Below are 21,355 nucleotides of genomic sequence, written 5' to 3'. Positions count from 1 at the left end.
GAAGATGAAAAACACAGGGAGAAAACACAGCAAAGGAAAACAATAAATAGCTGGATAAATCACTGTTGAAACTAACTAAAACTAACTACAATGACAGTCAATCTGTTATTGTTTGTAACATAACAAACAGCACACGCGAATCAAAAGACAATGAATAAAAGACTAGAGGTAAAGGGAAGTATTTCTAATCCAGGCTTTGCCCCTGACTGGCTTCGTTGATTTCTGGTAAATCTCCATCTCTCTGAGTCTCAATTATTCTGTTCTCTGGGTCTCTTGCTCTAAGAGGTTTGTGACTGACGACTGGAGTTCCTTTTGCTGCTCTACACAAGACATACTGAAGAACTATTTTCAGAAACTAAACATAAAACTACCACATCCACGCACTTTAGTAATGCACTTCAATTTCAGAAATTTGATTATGCAACAACCTTGATGCTCTACATGTTTATTTACTTACACATATTTTTTACACATTCCAGAGATTCAAGGGAAAATCAAATTCATTTAGATAATCTATGTAGAGACTAAGATGGCCTGTGACAGTGGGTTGAGAGGGAAAACCTAGCTCCAAGTCTGGTCTCTGCTGAATACCAGCAGTGGCCATTAACCAGCCCTGTCACTGCGGGATGACAGCAACTGTGCAACTTTCTTCTGTCAGACTGCAGATGCTACACAGTTCGGGGCATCACTGTACAGACTGCATTTCATAGCACAGATGACCACGGTGTCTAAGAAGTAACTTAGGATGCACATGTAGAGGAGGCCCAGCTAAACAACCTACAGATCAAAGCCAATGGACCACTACTGTGTGTGAAGTGCCACATGGTACTCAGCACCACAGAGACAAATGAACTCACAGGAATCTCTGAATGAGCTCTAAAATTTGCAGTCTGAAAGGAAATGAGCACCCGTCAAGGGAATTCTAGCTGTACAAATGAACTTAAACCCTAGAGCATAAAGCAGACTGCATGATCTAAAATTTATAATGTACATTACAGATCTAAAACGCTGGCAAAAGCAGTAACAGACCAACCAGGCCTGCAGCAAAGCTCCCAGTCACACTAAACAGTAGGACCAAATAAAAGGGTCACTCAGGTGACAGGAAGCAAACCATAAGTTCTGTTAACACATACATGGCATCAAAGATTGTTCACACTTTATTCATGTCAGTTAAAGTGATATTCATCTTCTTTCTGATACTCAAACATGATACAATGAAACATATACTATATACATAAAGTTACTATTAATCTTCTATATAATAGGAAGTCAATAAATTCTTGTTGAATGAAGAAAATGAACTTATATGTAACAGATAAAGCATTGCAGCAATAGTAGTATGTTCCAAGTTTAGTGGACCCCAATATATCAATATTTGTATATTTAGTTTAATCTTGTCTACTTTTTATTTCTCTCATTTTAAAACATCTTTCCTAAGATTCACAATCGAATTCTGTGCTATTTAAAAGACAGCAATACGACAGACACCACCTTCTCAAAAAGTGGTACACAGACAAGACTGCCAGATGATACACACGTTCGATGCTGACAAGAACCACACACGGGTGGGATTAAGTCATTGAGAGGGTTCTAAAGACTTGGATGCTTCCCCTGTACTGTAAAACCACAAAGCAGGCAACATGTAACTCTATTCTTGGAAACTGGTATCCCACTTTTCTGTTAACCAGTAAGGACCTCTGGAAAGAGGCTATGCCTATGCATCGGAAGCCACATCGGGGGAAGGTCCTCCACTGTGGATGACGGATTCACTTCTGCATACAGGACTCCCCTCGAGTGGGTACCACAGCTGGACAGAAAAGGCAGCCCTCAAATAACACATCCTCCTGTTCCAAGCAACCTTCTGAATTACAACGTGTTCTCTTGACTAACCCTGTTCACTAAGAGGAGAATGCCCTTTAACAACAAACCATTTCATTATCAAGCCAAGACTTGTTAACAAAAACTGCCTTCTAGTTTTCAGAGGAAACGCATGCAGAATGGGTTCCCAGTGCAGTTTCATAAAGCATGGTGGCCTTGAGGAAAGTGATAAACGTATCTGAGACTGTAATGTATAACCTACTAACCTCTCCTTATCCAAGCATTAATGTAGAAGCCAATGTCTGGGTTTTTTACTAATTAGTTAAAAAATAGATAAAGAGTGAATTCAGGGGTACCTGACCCCTCCATTTAGGGTATTCCCTCAGTAAACATTAGCTACTATTGTACAAATCTACCCTGCCAGGCCACAGAGTGAAAATCAAATGAGACCACACACGTGGAAAATCTTTGAAGGCCATAAAAGATGAATGCGGTTATTTTAAATAAACTATCCGTGGTCTACAACACAACAGATTTAGTGATACAAGATCTGGGCCTAATCCCAGACCTACCACTGCCTGGCCATATGATCTGGGATGAGTCCAGCAGCACCACAGGCTCCCCAGCTATGAAAGAAGGTTTGGTAAGCGCTCCACAGAATCCCTGAGGAGCCATAAACAGGGGGCAGGGTGGGTGCACAGGAGGAAACAGGAGTTGAAGGTATAAACAGCAAGCAAGGAAGGTTCCATTCTCTAAACCCACAACAATGCCAGCAACCCTACTTTTCTAAGTTTTAGAGTATCTGGGGCCTGAGTAAGAGCACTGCCGTAGGACCCAGCAATTCCACTTCTGGGTACATACCTAAAAGAACTGAATGCAGGGTCTCAAAGAGATATTTGGACACCCATGTTTATAGCATTCTTAGACAACGCTCAATGGCCAAAAGGTGGAAGCAAGCCAAGGGTCCACTGATGGATGAATGGATAAACAAAGTGTGGTTTACACATGGAACATTACTTAGCCTTAAAAAGGAAGGTAATTTCAACAAATGCCACAACATGATGAACTGAAAGGGTATTATGCTAAGTGAAATGAGCCAGTTGCAAAGAGACAAATGCTGTGTGATTTCCACTTCTGTGAGGTATGTAGAATGGTCAGATTCAAAGACAGAGGGCAGAATGGTGGCTGTCAGGGCTGGGAGGAGGGGGAATGGGGAGCTACTGTTTAATGGGTACATTCTGGACAGACAGTGGAGATGATTACACAACGTGAATGTACTTAGTATCAATGCACAGAGCACTTTAAAATGGTTAAGATGGTAAATTTTATATGTATCATGTCACAATTAAAACTGTTTAAAATATTTTCTTAAATAAGCAAAGAAAGTTAAAAAAAAAAAAAAGACTGACACTGGAAACACTCCACAGGCAGCTGGGTTCGCAGGCCCTGGCAAACTGAGATGTTCACTTGGAACACAAAGAGGCTTTTCTTCTCCAAGAAATCTGTTCAGCACATCTGGAGTTTTTCCCTTGGGGAGGGCAGTGGGAGACCCTCTGAAGGACTAACTTACTAAGTACTGTCCTTATAAGTGACTAAGTAAACCAAGTGCTAGCTATGGTCGTGCTGGCACAGAGCTGCTAACACGGTCTGACAATGCCTGCTCCAACGTGCTGATTTGTCCTTAAATGGTCAAGGCTGTGACACGAGATAAACAGCTGTTTGCAGGTTTGCTTTTGACTCAGCCACAGAGACCACCACTGTCTGAGGCTGGAGTTCGCGGATCACAGAAGCTCTAACAGCACCGTGGAGGTCCTTGAATGCCACAACCCCAGGAACTGGAGCCTCCTTCCAGTCCCACCCTGTGTACTAGTCAGGTTTCGACTTTGAAAAGACACCCACCAAGCTACTGAAAGAAACAAGCAGACACCTGTGGGAAGGGCATTATGCCTCTGAAACAATTTTTAGTCTTCACCATATACTCGCTTTCAGGGATCCTAAACCAAGCTGACAGTTCATCTCCTAATACTGCATGTATTTCACGTATTTAAAATACCTTTGAAAAATAAGCAAAAACTGAATGTTGAGATACTTAGACGAGGCACAGTCCTAGTCTAATGGAAACCTTTCTAAAACCTTTTAGCCTGGTTTCTTCACCTTCTGTATACTGAGGCATCTTCCTATCATCGAGTTTTCTTCTGTGAAATGAAATCATCCCTATACTACGTGATACCATCTTGATCAACACCAACCAAACACAGAATTCAAAACCTTAAATCCCTCAAATAAACGTGGCTAAACTACACACAGCACTCTCCAAACAGCCAATTACGCAGGGGGTAGATAAGCCTTTTCTAGAAGCGAGCCTGGTCTACCTTCTCTTGAGACATTATCCTCCGATCTCATGATTCGTGTTTACACGCTGCTTTGCCACATGGCCAGTAGTCATTCTTGCTAGGTTTTCAAACAAACAGTTTTTCCTTCTCTATTTATAAAAGCACTATATATTTATTGCAAAAAACTGAAAAAATACAGGAAACAGAAAAGGGAAGGGAAAAAAATCCCCATATTCCTACCTTCTTTTACAAAATTCACCTGCTGACTGACATTTTACATTTCCTTTTTCTCAGTATTCCTGAAATTTTTAACATTTAAATTCAAATTTTTAAAAATTTAAACATACCAATATATCTTACATTTCCATTCAACTTTTATTTTTCAAAGGAATCTTTAAGCTCCTATTTATCTTTACAACACGTGTATGGAGTAGGCAGGCCAAACACTAGACATTTTGTACGCAGGAGCCGTCTAGGGTAGAAGGGCTAAAATAGAATGCGTGATGAGGCTGCACGGCCGGCCTGCGGCGCACAGTCAGACTCATCCTGCACAAACCTGTGTCTCCAAACCGTCAGTGGGGAAATGAACAGAGCTACCAACGCCACAAAGCTCTGAAAAGTGAGTCGTGAGGACACTCCTGACCTGAACCAGCCTGATACAATCCCACCAAACAGATGCTTCCACTCTAGCCCCTGCCCGGTCAGACACAGTGACCGCCGTACATAGGCCAGAAGGACCAACGAGGAAAACAGGTCCAACCAACAGGCCGCACCCAGACCCCAGTGGGAAGCGTCCACATGCATGAGAAGCAGAGAGCCAGAGACACTGCCGGCTTCGTTCACTGCTTCTCAGACCTTAAGCAAATCAAGCAGTCAGATCTCAGTTCTCTTGTCTGTGGGTAGAGTTGGACCCGACAAATTCTAGTCCCTTGGAGGTTTTTAAATGTATGATTCTATACATCTATCCATTAAAAAAAACCGACTTTTTAGATGAAAGTACACGTGTTGCGCTCCTGTCTATACTTCCAAAAGACAAAGGCTACGCTCAGCTGTGGCTATGGAGTAAAGAATTAACCCTGCCCCGAGGCCCGGCCTCTGCCCCGGGCCCTGGAGGGGGATCGCTAAGCTCTTGGAACGTCCTGCCTGATGAAGGTCTTTTTCCAGATACTCTAACAATGTGGTTTACAGTGGGGACTTCGAGCCTTGCACTATCAAGGGGATGGAGACAGAAGGGCAATCACATTTATTTGACCAAACTCCAACAAAACTCTGGACACTAAGGCCTAGGTGAGCCTCCCTGGTGGCAACACTTCGTGGGTACTGTCGATTGTCATTAACAGACATCAGCGCCATCCCAGACTCCAGTGGAGAGGACAACTCAGAGTTCCACACATGAAACTCTCCTGGGTGCCCCACGCCCTCTGGCTGGTTTTAACCTGCATCCTCTCACTGTAATCAATCGTAATCACGAGCACAACAACTTCCAGGAGTTCTGAATCCTTCTAGTGAACCTGAGCCTGAGGGTGGTCTTGAGGACCCCCAAACTTGTAACTGGTGTCAGAAGTGAGGGTGGTCTTCAAACTCCCAAACTCTGGAGTAGCAAAAAGACAGCTGCCCTCCAGTATTCCTTCTCCATCTCTTCTTAGTGGGGAGCAGGGTGTCCACTAGACTACACTTCCACAGCTCCTTTAAAATCAGGAGTGGCCGTGTGACAAACGCTGGCCAATGGGATGTGAGCAGAGCAATGTGTACAAACATCTGTGCCATACAGTCTTGAAGGAAGTTGTCTACTTCTGGAAAGCACAAGTGAGGTAACTTGGCCTCAACCAAGAGGACAGCACCCTAGGGGACGGCCAGACACACAGAAGGAACCTGGCCCCCGAATGACCTAAAGCAAGCAGCCGCTCATCAGTGTGAACGGCCACCTCCCACCACGGGGGAGAGGACAGCTTCCTCACTGTCCGCAGCGCTGCATTCTCGGTCTCGGCCACAGCCTCGCGCCCCGGGGCGCCCTAACGGACAGAAGCACAGGTCAGTGCTTTACTACCATGAGTTAGCGTCAGTACCTCAGAAAACTGCACAGAAGAGGAGACGAGCAGTAAAACGCGTAAGAAAATCTGGATATACAGGATATACACTTCTCAAAAATTCTCTTTGCACCATTTCACTCTTACAAAAGACCTGTAACAGTACCTGTTCCCACTAACCAAAAGAAATCCCAAGGGGATTTTTGCTTTTACAAAAAAAAGGGAAAAGCGAAAACAGCATTCAGCACATGTTTTGCAGCAGCCCTTACAGAGGCAGCGCCCACCCCAAGCACCTTGGCACCGGCCAGCCCCTTCCCCGGGAGCCACACTCAGCATCTAAGCATCAAGCCCCCATGCTCTAGACTGTGTCGCTGGGTCTGTGAGCATCTGTGCTTTCTCTATGTTCACTCTATGCATCCATTAGTAAGGTGAGTCCTAAGGTAATCATTTCTTTGCTTCTCACCATTTCGGTCTAAGAAAGGTTTCACAGAACACTCTACCTTCAGCTAGCAGGGGAAACCTGTATTAAAACTGAAACTGCATAACAAATATTTGTAAGGTCCCAGTTTGAGGCTGATCTTATTAAAGGCAAAACTTCTGTCTCAAACAATTCAAAATAACAAAGAATTCTGTCTCTCTTTTCCTCTTGGTTATTCATAATGATAAAAATACCCCGCAAAATTGACTGATTTGACAAAATCAGCCATTTGAATACAAGCTGAAGAAGGTGTTCTAAAAGAATTACTAATAATTTTCTTCCCTGTAATGGCAATTTCCGTGGAAGGAAAAGGAAAAGACACTGTTTTAATAAAGTACAAAGAACCGCCTTCTCTGGCTTTCCAGAGTGCAGTGAATTAACTGCTTTCCACACACCTTCCTTCATCTTTGTGAGCTCCAAACCACATGGTCCAATTGCTTATTAAGGTCCAATTGCTCCACTAGGATGTCCTACATGCATATCAAAGTCAGCATGTCCAAGAGTAGGGATCAAGCTACAAGGGGAAACAAAAGAATATTCTGGAGATGACATGACTGAAAAAGAGTCTGGAAGGAGCAGTAAGAAGTCAGTGATCCTCCCTAAGGAGAAGCGGCACAGTCTCACAGGGAAGCCACGTGGTCATCTGGAGAGAAGTTCAAGGTTGCAGTAAATCACAGACTCCAAAGCCACAGCAGAAGTTAAACAGCAGGGACAGAATTCAGATAGAGAATTAAGGAGGTAGTTTCAGAGAAGGGGGTGCTGTATCTTGAGCAGTGGTTCTCACACCTGAACACTCATCAGTATCACATGTGGGCTCGTTAAAACAGGCTGCTGGGCCCCAACTCCAAAGGCTCTCATTTTGTAGGTCAGGAGTGGGGCAGGGAACCCGCACTTCTCAAAAGCCCCCAGGTAACGTTGATGTTCCAGGTGAACCACCTGGTTGCCTGTATCTAGAGTGGTAACTGGGAACAGAGACAAGCACAGAAGTTCATAGGTAATGAGACAGCATACCGAGTAGAAAGAATATTGTTCCAATGCGCGCCAGGAAAAGGGATCTCACGACAGGAGTAAAGGCGACTCACCAGCCGAAGGTCTGGATTAGATGACAGCTCTTGGTCCTCAACTCCCTCTCCCCACAAATTCTAGGTCTGATCTAACAGTTTACTCCATAATCACTGAATATCTACTATAATTTGCAGTTTTCGAGATGAGCAAAGTATAAACCACAATCCAAAGTAACCTGTTAGAAAAAAGAGATATGCATAAAACTACCATTCAGGAGCCGACATCAGAGGCACTGACAAGAAGCAAGACACACAGAGAAAACGGCACAAATCTCAAGCTGGAGAAGACACTCAGGGAGGCTTCACTGAAGAGGTGGGTTTGAGCCAAGAGCAATGAGCAGGACATTAAAAGGCAGAGGGGAGTGAGGGGGTGATTTCAAAACGAAGAAAATTAATGAACAAAAACGTAAAAGAAAAAAGATGTTTAAGGCAGCATTCTGGGACTGACACATAGACCGAGACAGTGATAGATGAACTAACCAGGTAGTTGAGGAAATAGAACAGAAAGCCTTGAGTATCATACTGGGAAGTTTCAACCTTCCTTTGTGAAAGTTAGGGAAAGAGAGTGTGAATTTCTGCACATAAATGATGGGGGATGGGACGGCTGCACACGACGGGAGAGGTTCTGGCTCCTGAGCCCCGTCTGCGCCCAGATCCATTACCCCGTCTCAGCAGACGTCCTCGTCTTGGGTGTTCCACCGATTCAAGGCGTCAGATCTCCAAGCGCGCATAGTACGCTGGCACACACAGTGACACACAACTAAAAACAGATCCCTCTGAGTGACTGCAATTCAAAAATATGGTCAGACTCACTCTTTTCTAGATCTGCTATCAGTTCCATCTGCCACAAATCTTTTTTCCCACAAATGCTTATGTTAAATGTAACTGCAAGTAAAAATAGTGTAGAATGTTGAAGAAACTGCCACTGCCATTACTTTCTTCCCTCTTTCCCTTGCTTCATGCCAAAAACTCCCCCACATATATTAAAAACAGCATCAACAACAAAAACCCACAACTGCTGAAGATATGACATTCTAAGGAGATGCTACATTCTTCAAAAGACTCTAGAAGTCTGACTCAAGATAACAGTTTATTTAGCACTCTATGCCTGAATTAATAGATTCTATTTCTGAGAAACATCCAGTGAGTTCCAAGGAATGTAATAATCTCTAAATGACTATCAGAAGTAAGATTTTCTGTTGGGTATAAACAGTATGCAAAAGAACATTATTAACCTTCAACACTGTAAACTTGAACAGCTAGGAACTTCAGCTCAAGAGCTAAGTATCAAAATGGCCTTGTTATTAAAACATTTTACAACTCTAACAACAAATACACTATCAACACCTCCACTTAGCAAACATCTAAACGTCTCACTTCATAGGGTTAGGTTATTCTACTGTTAAGTGAAAGGAAATCTAAGTCTAAAATTACAAATTCAAAAAATACGAAAAATCAAAGTGTTTAGAGCCAAAAGTATTGCACTTCTAAAATACCAAAAAGTATGTAGTTTATAATCCAACCACAGCACAATTTATGTAAACAAAATATTTAACTCAAATGAACATCAACCCAGCTTTCTAATACTATTGTATCGATAAAAGAAAACGTTATACTTGTCAGCAGAAGGCAATCTTCCTATGTACACAGATATACATTCAAATGCAGCCTGCTCCAGTTTTTGGCACACTGGAGACCTCCGAGCTACTGCTACAGAGGCGCGCTCTAGTCTGAACTGTCACAGCTGCACAAGTGTCAGGTCCCACTTCTTCAGCTACTGTTCTCTAACAAAGACTTTGGCTGGCCTTTGTCCCCGGTTCCTGGGAGACTCTGAACACATGGAATTTCACAACTGATAGTCTCTTTGTTTTCCATGGTGGACCCCTAGGACCACATCTTTTATATAAACAGGTGACTCCCAGTGGGCCCCTCATTTCAGGATGGGGCTGGCCATGCTGGAGAGGCCAACCAAGTGATTGCAGGGGTGGCTCTGAGTCAGATGGTATCAGCCTGACCTCTTGAAGAGGAGGGGGTATGGAGATGGAATTTGAACTTGTGGCCAATGATTCAATCAGACAAGCCTAGGTAATAAAACCCCAATAAAAACTCTGGACCCTGAGGCTCGGGTGAACTTCTGCAGCTGGTAATCATAAACTGACATGCCATGGGGCTGACAGTTCCTGAGGACATGGAAGCTTCATATCTGGGACTCTCCCAGACCTCTCTCTACATATCTCTTCACTTGGCAGGTCCTGATTTGTATCCTTTATCATAAAACTGTAATTCTAAGCACAGTACTTCCTGGAGTTCTGAGGGGCATTCTAACAAATAATGACGTCTAAGAGGGCGGTGGGAACTCCCACTTACGTGGCCAGACGGTCAGCAGCGCAGGTGCTGGGCAGCCCTGGAACCTGCAGCTGTGTCTGAGGTAAGGCAAGCCTGGGGACTGTGCCCTCACCTGGGACGTCCGCCCCTACTCTGGGCAGTCAGTCCCAGAATCACACTGTGGTTACGAAACAGGACACACCACCCTATCTTGCTTCTCAGGACTCCCCTGGGAACTGAGTGAGGAAAAAGTCGAGTGAAAGCACGTTTTAAGGCATAAAGCATTACAAAAAGGGACTTTTTTTGGTTATGCTCTCAAAAATATTAAAGAAGAAATTGTTAAAATATTTTTTAAATTCAGGTTTGTCCACTTTAAATTTTTTAAAGGCTTAAAATAGATAATCAACAAGTCATCTAGAAATACAGCTTATTATAAGACAAAATTCAGAAATTTGATGAAAAGCATTTAAAAGAGCAAGAAATCTAAATCAATTTCAATTACATCATTAAGACTAGTGCTTAGATGACAAAAACACAGCAAGTCCATTCATAGTAATCGCAAGTGTAGAAATAACTGTTTAGAAAATGTAAGATTCAGCTATTATTTGCTGCCTACACCTCCAAAGAACTCACTTTAGCCTCAGTTATGATCAGTAATGACTGACAGCAATGGCAACATTTTGGTTACTCAGATACTGCATTCAGGTAAAAACTGTTCACATCAAGACCAACTGTTTTACCCATCGCTAACTAAGCTTTTAATTTAAGGATAAAGCCAAAAAACCAGATTGATATTTAAAAGGCTTACTCAAACAATAAGGCAGTTGCCTGCCTAAATGAGAAAGGGTGATTTGTAACTCCATTATAGAATTGTTTCTATTACTTTAAAGCCAACAATTAAAGGGGGAAAAATGACAAACCACTCGATTCTAGTCCTATTTCTCCATTTGATCAGTCAGGTCTGACTTTCCTCTAGAAAAATAAAGGGCATGGCCTACAGAATCTATAAGGTTCATTCTAGCACTGGTGTTCTGAGTCTATGTAAGTGTCGAGAAATCAACAACGCATAATTTAGATATTCTTCAAATCTTAAAAATCTCACATGTAGATGTCAAAAATCATTACAGCTTTACCATGGTGTAAAAACATTCCACACCAAAGTGTCCCTCCTTACTTACGAAAAACAAAGATAACAAAAATTTGCTGCATAATGAGCAGAAACACATGTATTTACTTGCTATGTGAAATGTATCTTAGCTTTAAAACAATTTTAGACATTAGTGTTTTCCTAAATCCGATGTTCCACATCTGTCATATCTTATGTTCCACACCTATTATATGCAAAAACCTTTTCAAACTAATCACAAAGCTGACCTACCATGACACGTGATACTCTTATTTTTAATGACTTAATAAAAAAGAATTGATTTTGCATCATCAACCTATTAAAATGTTTCACACTTAGCGTTTAATATAAATGGCCCCTAACTTATGATGCTTCAATTTACAATTTTTTTGACTTCATGGTGGTGTGAAAGTGATACACTCTCAGTAGAAACTGCACCTTGACGTCTGATCTCTTCCGGAGCTGGTGGTATCAGTATGACACTCGCCTGTGCTGCTGGGCAGAGGCCGTGAGCCACAGCTCCCAGTCAGCCACAGGCTCGTGAGGATAAGCCACTGATACACTTGTAGCCATTCTGCACCGAGATAACCATTCTATTTTTCACTTTCAGTACAGCATTAAATAAATTAAGTGAGATGTTCAACACTTTATCATAAAATAGGCTTTGTGTTAGTGTTCTGAGCATGTTTAAGGGAGACTAGACTAAGCTATGATGTTCAGTAAGTGAATGTGTTAAATGCATTTTCTATTCACAATATTTTCAACTTACAATGGGTTTATCAGGAAGTAATCCCACTGTAAGTCGTGGGAGAGAAGGGAGGGAGGGAGGAAGGAAGGAACAGCCACAGATGATAAAACTGCTAGTGAAGAAGAACAACACATACAAATAATACGATAAAACATAATGGCAAGTTTCCAAACAAACACCTTGTTTTTAAAGTGCCTTGCAGCAATGACCTTGAGTTGCAGAATCATGTGGAAACAGACTGAAATCCTGGCTTCTTTCTTACCTGTGTGACCTGCCCAAGTAGTATCATCTCTCTGAATCTGTTTCTTTATAACTGTGTCTACCGTACATGATGGTTGGGAATATTAAATGAGACTGCACAAAGCAAACAGCCTGATATACAGTAAATATATAATGAATCAACAATTATTAAATAAATTTCGGAACAAATGCTACATACAGAAGTACTATTTTGATTTTTTTTTCAAGGTTAAGGCCCAAAGTTTAGGATCCTACTGGTTAAAGTTCAGACTGAGAAATAAAATGAAACAACGTTCCTACAAAGAGGCATTTTACTAAAGAGGAGTGGACTAAGTAAAAAATAACTGGCATCATGCAAGTACAACTACCAAAGGCAGAATCCTAGTTTCTAGGAATAATTCAAGTTGCGTTAGCTCAAAGTATCTATTACAAAATTATTGTTTGTCCCCATCAATTTTTTCCTATTTATGTAAATGCTAGAGAGAAAACAAAAGCACAGGATGGAAAGAAGAACACAAAGGAAAGAAGATACAAAGTAGAGCTGGGTTGCTATAAGCTCCACTTAAGAACCAAATACAATGGTGGGGGGGACCTGTGATGCACACACTAAAGATGATAAAGTATCTCCCCTTTCCCAAACACTGCAAGGCTCATACTTCAAGCGGATCTTCAAGGATTTTCCTGTCTTCAGCCTCCAGCAAGTCCTTTCATCACCACAATCACATCTCCAGCTGAACTTCAAACAGAAATGTATAAAAGCCACTCTGTTGGGCGGCTGTTGAGATGATCACTCTTAGCATCTTCCACCGATCTAAGAATAAAAAAGCTGACTTACACATTAAGACCAAATACTGGTCACTATTCCCAGCAGTTAATTTTTCAATCTGTTCTAGACACCCACAAAATGTATAAAGGAGTTCCATAAAGATAAGTTCGGTAACCAGAAAAATTCAACAAAAGTAGTAAGATAAAATTCAATGATAGCATTTTTATCTCACGCAAAAACACAGAATCCTAAATGAATACCCCAAGCTAATGTCAAGTATTGGTTTCAAAAACTGAAAAATTTCCCTGTTCTAAGCACTTTACATATATTAACTCAATTATTTCTCACTATAGTCCTATAAAGTAGGTACTACTGTTTCATCTTACAGACAAGTAAACTAAGGCACCAAAAGATATTAAGTGGTCCAAGGCCACACAATCAGGAAGTGGTAGGAACCAGGTTTCTGACAAGGCTGTCTGACTCCAGAACCAATGTTTAAATCAACTATACCATTTACTCATTTAACAAGTTTCACTGAGGGCCTACTATGTGCCAAGCATCCTTCTAAGCAACTGGGGACAGAGCCATGAATAAGTCAGACAAGGCCTCTGCCTTGCAGTGGGCAAGTCCAACAGGGGAAATGGGTAAGTCAGTGAGGAGTGTACCTTCACTTCGCAATAAATGCTATGAAGAGAAATAAAGCAGAATGAACTGAAAGCCACAGAAGGAGGGCTGGCTTCTATTTTAGGGATCAGAGAAGGCCTCCCTGCGACGATGACATCTGAGCAGCAAATGGAAGATGTCAACGCAAGATAACCACCAGGAGAGAGGGGTGGCCCAACTAAAAGAACAGCAAGTGTAACATCCCTAAGATGGAATGGTTTGGTTTGGTCAAGAAATGGCAAGAAGTTCTGATTCAGTTCTAAGGGTAACAGAAAGCTTTTGGAGGATTCTGAGCACGAGAGTGACAATATGATTCATGTCTTTAAAAAGACCACTCTGACTGTTACATGGGCATCAGTCAGGAAGGGAGGAAGAGAAACAGGGACACCAGGGAAGGCACCGGTACAGCAGTCTAAAGGAGATACCTGAACTTAAGCTAAGATTCATGTACTGTCTGTAAGTACCTGCGATACTCTAAGAACAGCATGCAGCCTAACTGTCCCTGAAAAACTTTTACTATTCCTCCTTCCTCATCCCCCATTCCTGACTTGACTATGAAAAAATATCAGGGATTCTTTTTTAATATCCATGTTAATGCTTTATGGGTGCTATTGTAGGAGGAAAACAAGATTACAAGGTATTTCCCTCACTTACAAATGTTCTGTTTAATATACTCTATGGTTTGCATATGCCATGTACACGTCGTACATTCTTGAGAAGCAGAGCTTCACTGCTCTTTAGTTTAAGGCTTGTTCATTTATTTGGAGACAAGAGGTACCTATCACCTCTTCTGATTAGCTTTCTTCTTGTGCTTTGTCTCGGCACATCCCAGCACATTCTAGATTGTGAACTGCAATAAAGAGGTATACCAAGGGGAATACGTATTTACTGAGCACCACTGGGTACCAGTGACTCACTAGATGCTTTACACTTAACAACTCATTTAGTCCTCAGCTACCCAAGGTAAGAAATGATACTGTCATCATACAAATTAGGAAAAAATCAGAGATATTAGTTAAATTGTCCAAGGTCACACACCTAATAATGGGCAGAGCCTGAATTTAAATCTATGTCTAACTCTGAAGTTTTTGTCTACTACAGTAGCTATCAAAGAAAGGACAGTAAAATATACATAACATGTAGTCTGTCTAACGTCTTACTAATGACTAGCTTGTTGCTGGTGAGGACAGGGTTTCTTTCTCTTACATAGAATCTGACTTTTGGAGTTGGGGGTGGAGAAAATCAAGTGATCTTACGAATTCAAACACATTTTTTTGGAAAAGCATTTTACACTTAAGACTTTAAAGGAACTAATTCTAAAAGAGAGATCCCCTCCTCTTCGGGGGAAAAAAAACACTTAAATAGGTATTGTTTACTATGAAATAGGAGGAAAGTTCTATGACAAGTTTGGTACAGACTCTGCCCTCAAGAGACCTCGAGAGACAGAAAAAGAGGATATGGATAAAAAGACAATCATCTTAACACATGAAAAGTGGCAAAGACATAGCCTGAGGATTGAACAGAGTTCCTTCTAGACCGGGGAAGTATTACTGGAAAAAGAGGGACTTCAGGTGAGCTTCCAAGAGTCACAGGAAATATAGGGAGGGAAGGACACGCTAGGAGCACCCGCACCGGCTAAGGCAAGGCTGCGTGGGGAAGCCGACACGGGAAGTTGGGGAGGCAGGTAGACGGTACCCCACAGGATGGGTTACCGCGTAGTCCGCCGGAAGAACCAAGGTTACGGCAGGTCCTACCCCACCTACAGAGGAAATGGCTAGTTCTCCAAGACTAGTGGAGAGGCCAGGCAGACACACGCAATTAAGAATTGTTACACACGCCAGTTAGTTACAAGCCCTTTTATGAGATGTGCTAGTCTACGTTATTTTCACCTAAATGATATCATTTCCACGCTATGCGTGACCTGAAAAGACGCGGAAAACAGAAACAGTAGATTTACACCAGGTGCATTTGTTTTTTAAAAATCAAGGCGGGGGGTGTCAACTAAGGAGTGATATACTAAGCTATTATTTCTCTACAAACTGGGGTTCGGTAGCAAGAGGAGTGAAAGCCGTACGGAACCGGCCCTTTCCGTCCACACAGGTGCTGAATCATTTTCTCTGAGCGGAGTGGGAGCGCGCCACTTGTCAGGACAGTTGGGGAAAGGTGTCCGGCGGATTAAGGCAACAGATAAGCAACGGGGGAAGTAAGTGAGGGAAAATTGCCTTCGGATAGTCCGACACCGATTCCGGGATCCCAGGGGGGGCGAGGCCGCGACGGGAGGCCGGGCGGAACACCCAGCGCTTGGCCCCGGCCGACATCCTGCGACGCGCAGAACCCGCGACCCAACGCGCGTGAATGAATGGCCGGCCCGGCGCCGGCGCGGTCCGAGCGAGGCTGGGGAGGCGTCCGCCGGCGGGACGCGGGGGCGCGGCGGGCAGGGCCGCGGGCGCGAGTCGGCGGCGGGCGGCGGGGGCGGCGGGCCGGCCGCGCCATGGCGGAGGGGGAAGGGGAGGTCACGCGTTACATAACCCGGCAGCCGCCCCGCTCGGGCCGTCGCGGGCCGCCCAGGCCGCGAGAGCTCGGGCCGCGGGGCCCGGGCCGGCGCGCCCTCCCCGCGCCGCCTCAGGCCGTTCGCGCTCGGGCCGCCGCCGGGCGACGCGGGCCGCGTCCCACCACGCCCCCACCCCGCCGCCCGCCCGGGGGTCGCTCACCTTCCGCGTTGCCCCGGACCACCATGCCCGGGCAGGGCCGCCGCCTCCGGCCTCGCCGGCCCCCGCGCCGCCGCCGCCGCCGCCCCGTGCCCTCGCCGGGGGCGGGGAGGAGGGCCGGGGGAAGGAGTCGCACCGCCGCGCCGCGGTCCACGCTCGCCCCACGCTCGCGGCGGCCGGCCTGCGCGCGCTCGGCCGCTGCTCCGCCCCTCCCCCTCCGGCGGGCGGGCGCGCGCGCCGCGGCCCCGCCCCACCCCTCCCCCTCCGGCGGCCGGCGCGCTCCCAGGCTCCTCCCCGCCCCTCCCCGCTGCGGGCGGCCCGCCCTGCGCGCGCGGCTGCGGGCGGCGGTTCCCGCCCTGGCTCGCGCTGCTCCCCGCGCGGCGCACGCGCCCGGCTCACGCCCTGCCCCGGACGACCCCGAATCACGGGCGCGGCGCCCCTCCCCGGCCGGCCCGCAGCGGGCAGCGCCTCCGCCGCACGTGACCGTCTCGCTCGCGGGGGCGGAGAGGATGCGGCGCGGGCCCGCCTTCCGCATCGCGCCCGCCCCCCTGCACCCGGGCACTTGCGCGCTTCCCGCTCCTGTCGCCGCGCCTCGGCCGCCGCCTCCGGTCTCGGCGCTGTTCTCCGCTCAGCGAGCCCCTGCTCCGCTCTGGACTCCCAGTCCCGGAGGACACAAGTGCAGGAACTGACCATGCTTAAAACCCTGGAAAATTCGTCTGAAGACCCGTAAAACACACGGGTACCCCCACCTCTAGCGGTTGATTTACAGTGACATCTAGTGGAGAAAAGGACACAAGTGAACTGACACTTCGCTGTGTCGGGGAGCAACAGAGAATCAGGGCCCGCGTAGATGAGTGGAAATGTGAACCGCGCCGCGGGGTTTAAGTGCTGCCCGCTCCCGCGGGGGCGCGAACACCATTCCCTGAGCGATGATCCCGCCCTGCATTGCACCTGGATGTTTGTAAACCTCCGGCAGGTAATCCATCGCATCTGCAGTGCTGGGGCTACACGCGAAAGCAATTTGCTACTAATGTAAAAAAAAAAAAAGTGTATTATGTATGCTTAAATACAGTTTTAATTGAGGGCTTTCCAGCAGAAGACAATTGTTCCTTAAGGACCATTTTCCCCCTCTTGGCAATGTCGGTTTGCCTAGGGATTCCACATTGCTATTATAATAGTCTTTATTGTTGTAAATACACAAACGTGAAGCGAATCTCCGTGCAAAGGCGCAACACTTTAGCCCTTATTTCCTTACCTATAAGAGTTGAAGAGTTTGCAGGTGCTTAAGAAACAATTAGCACTCTTGAAAACTGACTTTGCAGAGCTAAGACTTCTTTACTGGTAATTGGGAGGATGTTTAAGCGACTTGTTTCTTATTTCAAGCCCCTTCGTTTTTGCCATTTTATGAACTTTCATAAGTGCACCTCAGCTTCAGTATTCCTTGTCTCTAGCCCGCAAAATCAGGTTGCATGCTTTTCTGAGACGTCATAACTTGAAACAAATGGTGTAATTTCAACAGACTCGAAGTTGCCAACTGCAGCATCAGGGTATCATCTGCTGAAATACCGCAGAAAAACAATGGTGACCCCTTAATATGTTTCTTTTAATATATGTCTCTAAATGTCAGATTTCCATCAATATGAAATGGCAAGACTCGATTTTCAAATTAAAAATAACCTGTGAAATCTGCAGGAAGTGTACTGTTGTATTTCAATTTTCTTTCCCCCTTTCTCCTTGTTCGAGTCAAAGTTGTGTTTGTTTTCTTCTGTATTTTCTCAAGAAAGAAACACAGACATTGAGCTAACTGACCTTGGCAACACCTTTGCAGAATATAGTGAGACACTATTAACTGCATTTTAGTCCAAACTAGTAGGCAGGCTCTGATAACAAGGGGGAAAAAATCGGGTTGCTCTCTAGATAAAATAGGATAAAAAGAGAGATGAAGAATACATAAACAGTGTATACAAACCCTGAAATCCTCGGTACAAATACGTGGCCAAAGTTCTCACTTTTTTTTTTTTCGGTCCATTCTAGAATATTCTGTGATGCTATCCCATAATAGATTACACAATGTCTGAAGACCATTTTATTTCAATTTCATCCAGTCACCCACATTCATTCATTCATTCATTTACTTTCATTTATTCCCGTGAGGACTATCATTCTCAGCCTAAGGGAAGCTGGCCTGACCTTTGAGTAGAGTACCTGAGATGACTACTCTGGACTCCCAGCCATGGGGAGGTGCTTTGGGGCAGCGCTTTGGGGCACCGCCCCTTATTCCTCTTTTCTGAACTTCATTAAAAATCATTTTTAAAATGTCGGACATTACTGCCATCTCAGGATCTTATGAAAGTGTAAATCCCCTGAGCCCTGTAGGGACAGCCCTGAGTAAGGACATGACTCTGCTGTCCTTTAACCTCCATTTCCAGCAGTAAACTTTTCTTGGAAACATCCACATCTAGTCTCTGAAATACCAAAAACAGAAAATAAGAACATGAAACCATTAGAAAAAACCCAAAGATTTGTACTCAAGTCCCTTGGGTGAAATACACATTGTACCTTGTGTGACTTACTCTTAGGAAAGAGTGATCTCGCTGATTATCATAAGGTAATATATGCTTTTATGTTATAAAACAATTTATTCAGAAAGAAGAAATGATAACAAAAATGAGCACAAGCCCACAAAAGCTTAGGATATTGGAATCAGAACTGGCTTACCAAGACTTAATTCTTCTAAACACAGTATCTGTACATAGTAAAGAAAGACCATGAACAGGGAAATATATACTGTCGGCCCTGCATAATGGCAGGATTCTATCCACGAGTGGCTGAATCTGGGGCCACCAAACCCACAGATACAGAGGCCTGACATTTTACATTAAGGAACGTGAGCATCTGGGGATTTTGGTAACCGTGGGGGTCCTGGAATAAATCTAACACGTTTAAACTATGTAGTTCACAAGATTCAGAATGATTCAGTAATTAGTTATGATGAGCATTCTGAATGCTGTCAGTCACCATTGCGTCAACAGTGAACAAAATGCATGTCCTGCCCTCAAAGAGTTTCCAGTGTAGTGAGGGGACCTAATACGTAGGCACACATCTACAGTGCGGGTTCAGGGCTGCCCCTGGAGGGTGTTCTAGGGAGCACGGAGGAAGAGTGTCCAGGAGGCTTCCTAGAGACAGTGACTTCTTGAGTAAGGACTGAGAGGCCAGTTGAGTGCCACTCCCCTGGAGGGAGCAACACGTGTAAAGGCAGAGAAGGGAGGGAGAACAGGGAACATTCCAGAAACTGCGAAGTGTGAAGTATAGAGGGGCATGGGCTGGGGGTGGGGTGGGTGCTGAAAAAGGAGGTTGGAGAGGCAAGCAGAGGTCACAGCATGAAGAGCCCCACAAAATGCATGAATGTGTTTATCCTGCGTATTATGAATTGTCCTAGATTTGGCCAGTGGTAGCCCCTTCAAGTTGGCACCTGACACACCCCCATTAGTTGTTTAAAGTATTTTTTTTTAATCAAGTAAGGCTACCACTATTACCCTTTTTCCCCCACCCCAGGAAGATTATCATGCATAAAGAGGGACAATGGCATATTGATAAAGGGGTTAATTCTCCAAGAAGATATAACATTCCTTGTTGTGTACATGCCTAGTAGCAAAATGTCAAAATATAGGAAACGAAAACTGATGGAACTGAAAAGAGAAATAGATGAATCCACTATTATAGTTGGAGATGTCAACACCTTTCTGTCAGAAATTCATAGAACAAGCCGGGAGAAGAATGTCAGGAAGGATCTGGATGACCGGAAGAGCACCATCAATCAACTTGATCTAATTGCCACATATAGGATCCTCCATCCAACAAGAGCAGAACATACATTCTTCTCAGTTGTATGTGAAACATTCACCAAGATAGATTGCATTCTGGGCCATAAAATATACCTTAACAAATTTAAAATAATAGAAATCATACAAAGTACGTTCTCAGACCACAAAAACCAAAGGAATTAACAGAAAAATAGTTGGAGAAATCTCCCAATATTTGGAGGTTAGACAACACATTTCTAAAGAACCCAAGGATCAAAGAAAGTCAAGAGACATCTGAAACTAAAATGATATAATTAGAGCAGAACTCAGTGAAATTGAAAACCAGGAAACACTCAAGAAGATCAATAAAAACAAAATCTGGTTCTTTTGAAAAGATCGATAAGAATGACAAAACTCTCGGCTGGCCAACCAATTGGAAACAGAGAAGACACAAATGACCGACATCACACGTGGCATTGGTAATGATTTAATGCTCCATGGGTATTAAAAATAGAAGAAGATAATACTATGACCAACCTTGACAACTTACACATTCTCGCTATGGGTGTGTCACAAGAGTTGCTTATGTCAATATTTCTCGTTTACATTATTGTAACTGTTTACATTAGCATTCAGAAGTGACTCATATAGTTGATAGGATCACATTTTTTTGTAATCAGCTAATCAATCAGTTCATTTTTTTCTTGGACTCATAAGACCATAACTTAGAGGCCAGTTCTTGGAGGACAAAGGACTCCACCCTCTTGTTCCAAAAGGGCCCAGTGGCCCTTGAGTTCTGTCACCCAGCAGTCGTTCTGAGATTTCTTTTTGCCATTTGGGAACCCCTTTCTCCTAGATCCATCTCAATTTCACGTCTTCTTTCTTTTTTCAGTTCCTTATTTCATTAGAGCTTATCCTTTAACATCTTCCTGAGAAACAGTGCAAAAGAAGGTATTTTTTTCTTTATTCTACTCATATTTGATTGAGTGGCAATGTTTTAAAATTGTAAATAATTTCCCTCAGCAATTTGAAGGTATATCTCAATCGTGTTGTAACTTCTACTGTTGAAAATCTGATGCCATTCTGATTTCCAGACCTGTGATGACACTTGTTTTTGTCCCTAGATCTTCTATTTATTTCTGGTGTCCCAGAATCTCACCATTATTTGCTGTGGTGTGGCTCTTTTTCTGTTCATTATGTTGGGTACTTCATGGACCCTTTCATTCTAGAAGCTCATGCTCACCTATTTTGGATTT

The 21,355-nt window shown here is 44.0% G+C and overlaps 1 protein-coding gene across 5 annotated transcripts in view; it reads right to left on the bottom strand.

The window, feature by feature from the left end:
* Nucleotides 1-16,513, bottom strand: part of REV1 (REV1 DNA directed polymerase) — a 71,268-nt gene extending 54,755 nt beyond the window's left edge. For 4 of the 5 annotated variants that reach the window (XM_072951327.1, XM_072951325.1, XM_072951328.1 and 1 more), the window contains exon 1: nt 16,300-16,513. The gene's annotated coding sequence lies outside the window, so the exon portion shown is untranslated. Of the gene's footprint in view, nt 1-15,810; nt 15,918-16,299 lie in introns of those variants that run through there. The other variant, XM_072951326.1, reaches the window with a different exon arrangement.
* Between the last annotated feature and the right edge of the window lie 4,842 nt (nt 16,514-21,355).

The sequence above is a fragment of the Vicugna pacos genome, chromosome 28 (genome assembly GCF_048564905.1).
Source record: "Vicugna pacos chromosome 28, VicPac4, whole genome shotgun sequence".
In the NCBI taxonomy this organism is placed as follows: Eukaryota; Metazoa; Chordata; class Mammalia; order Artiodactyla; family Camelidae; genus Vicugna; species Vicugna pacos.
This window is presented reverse-complemented; position numbering and strand designations above follow the sequence as displayed.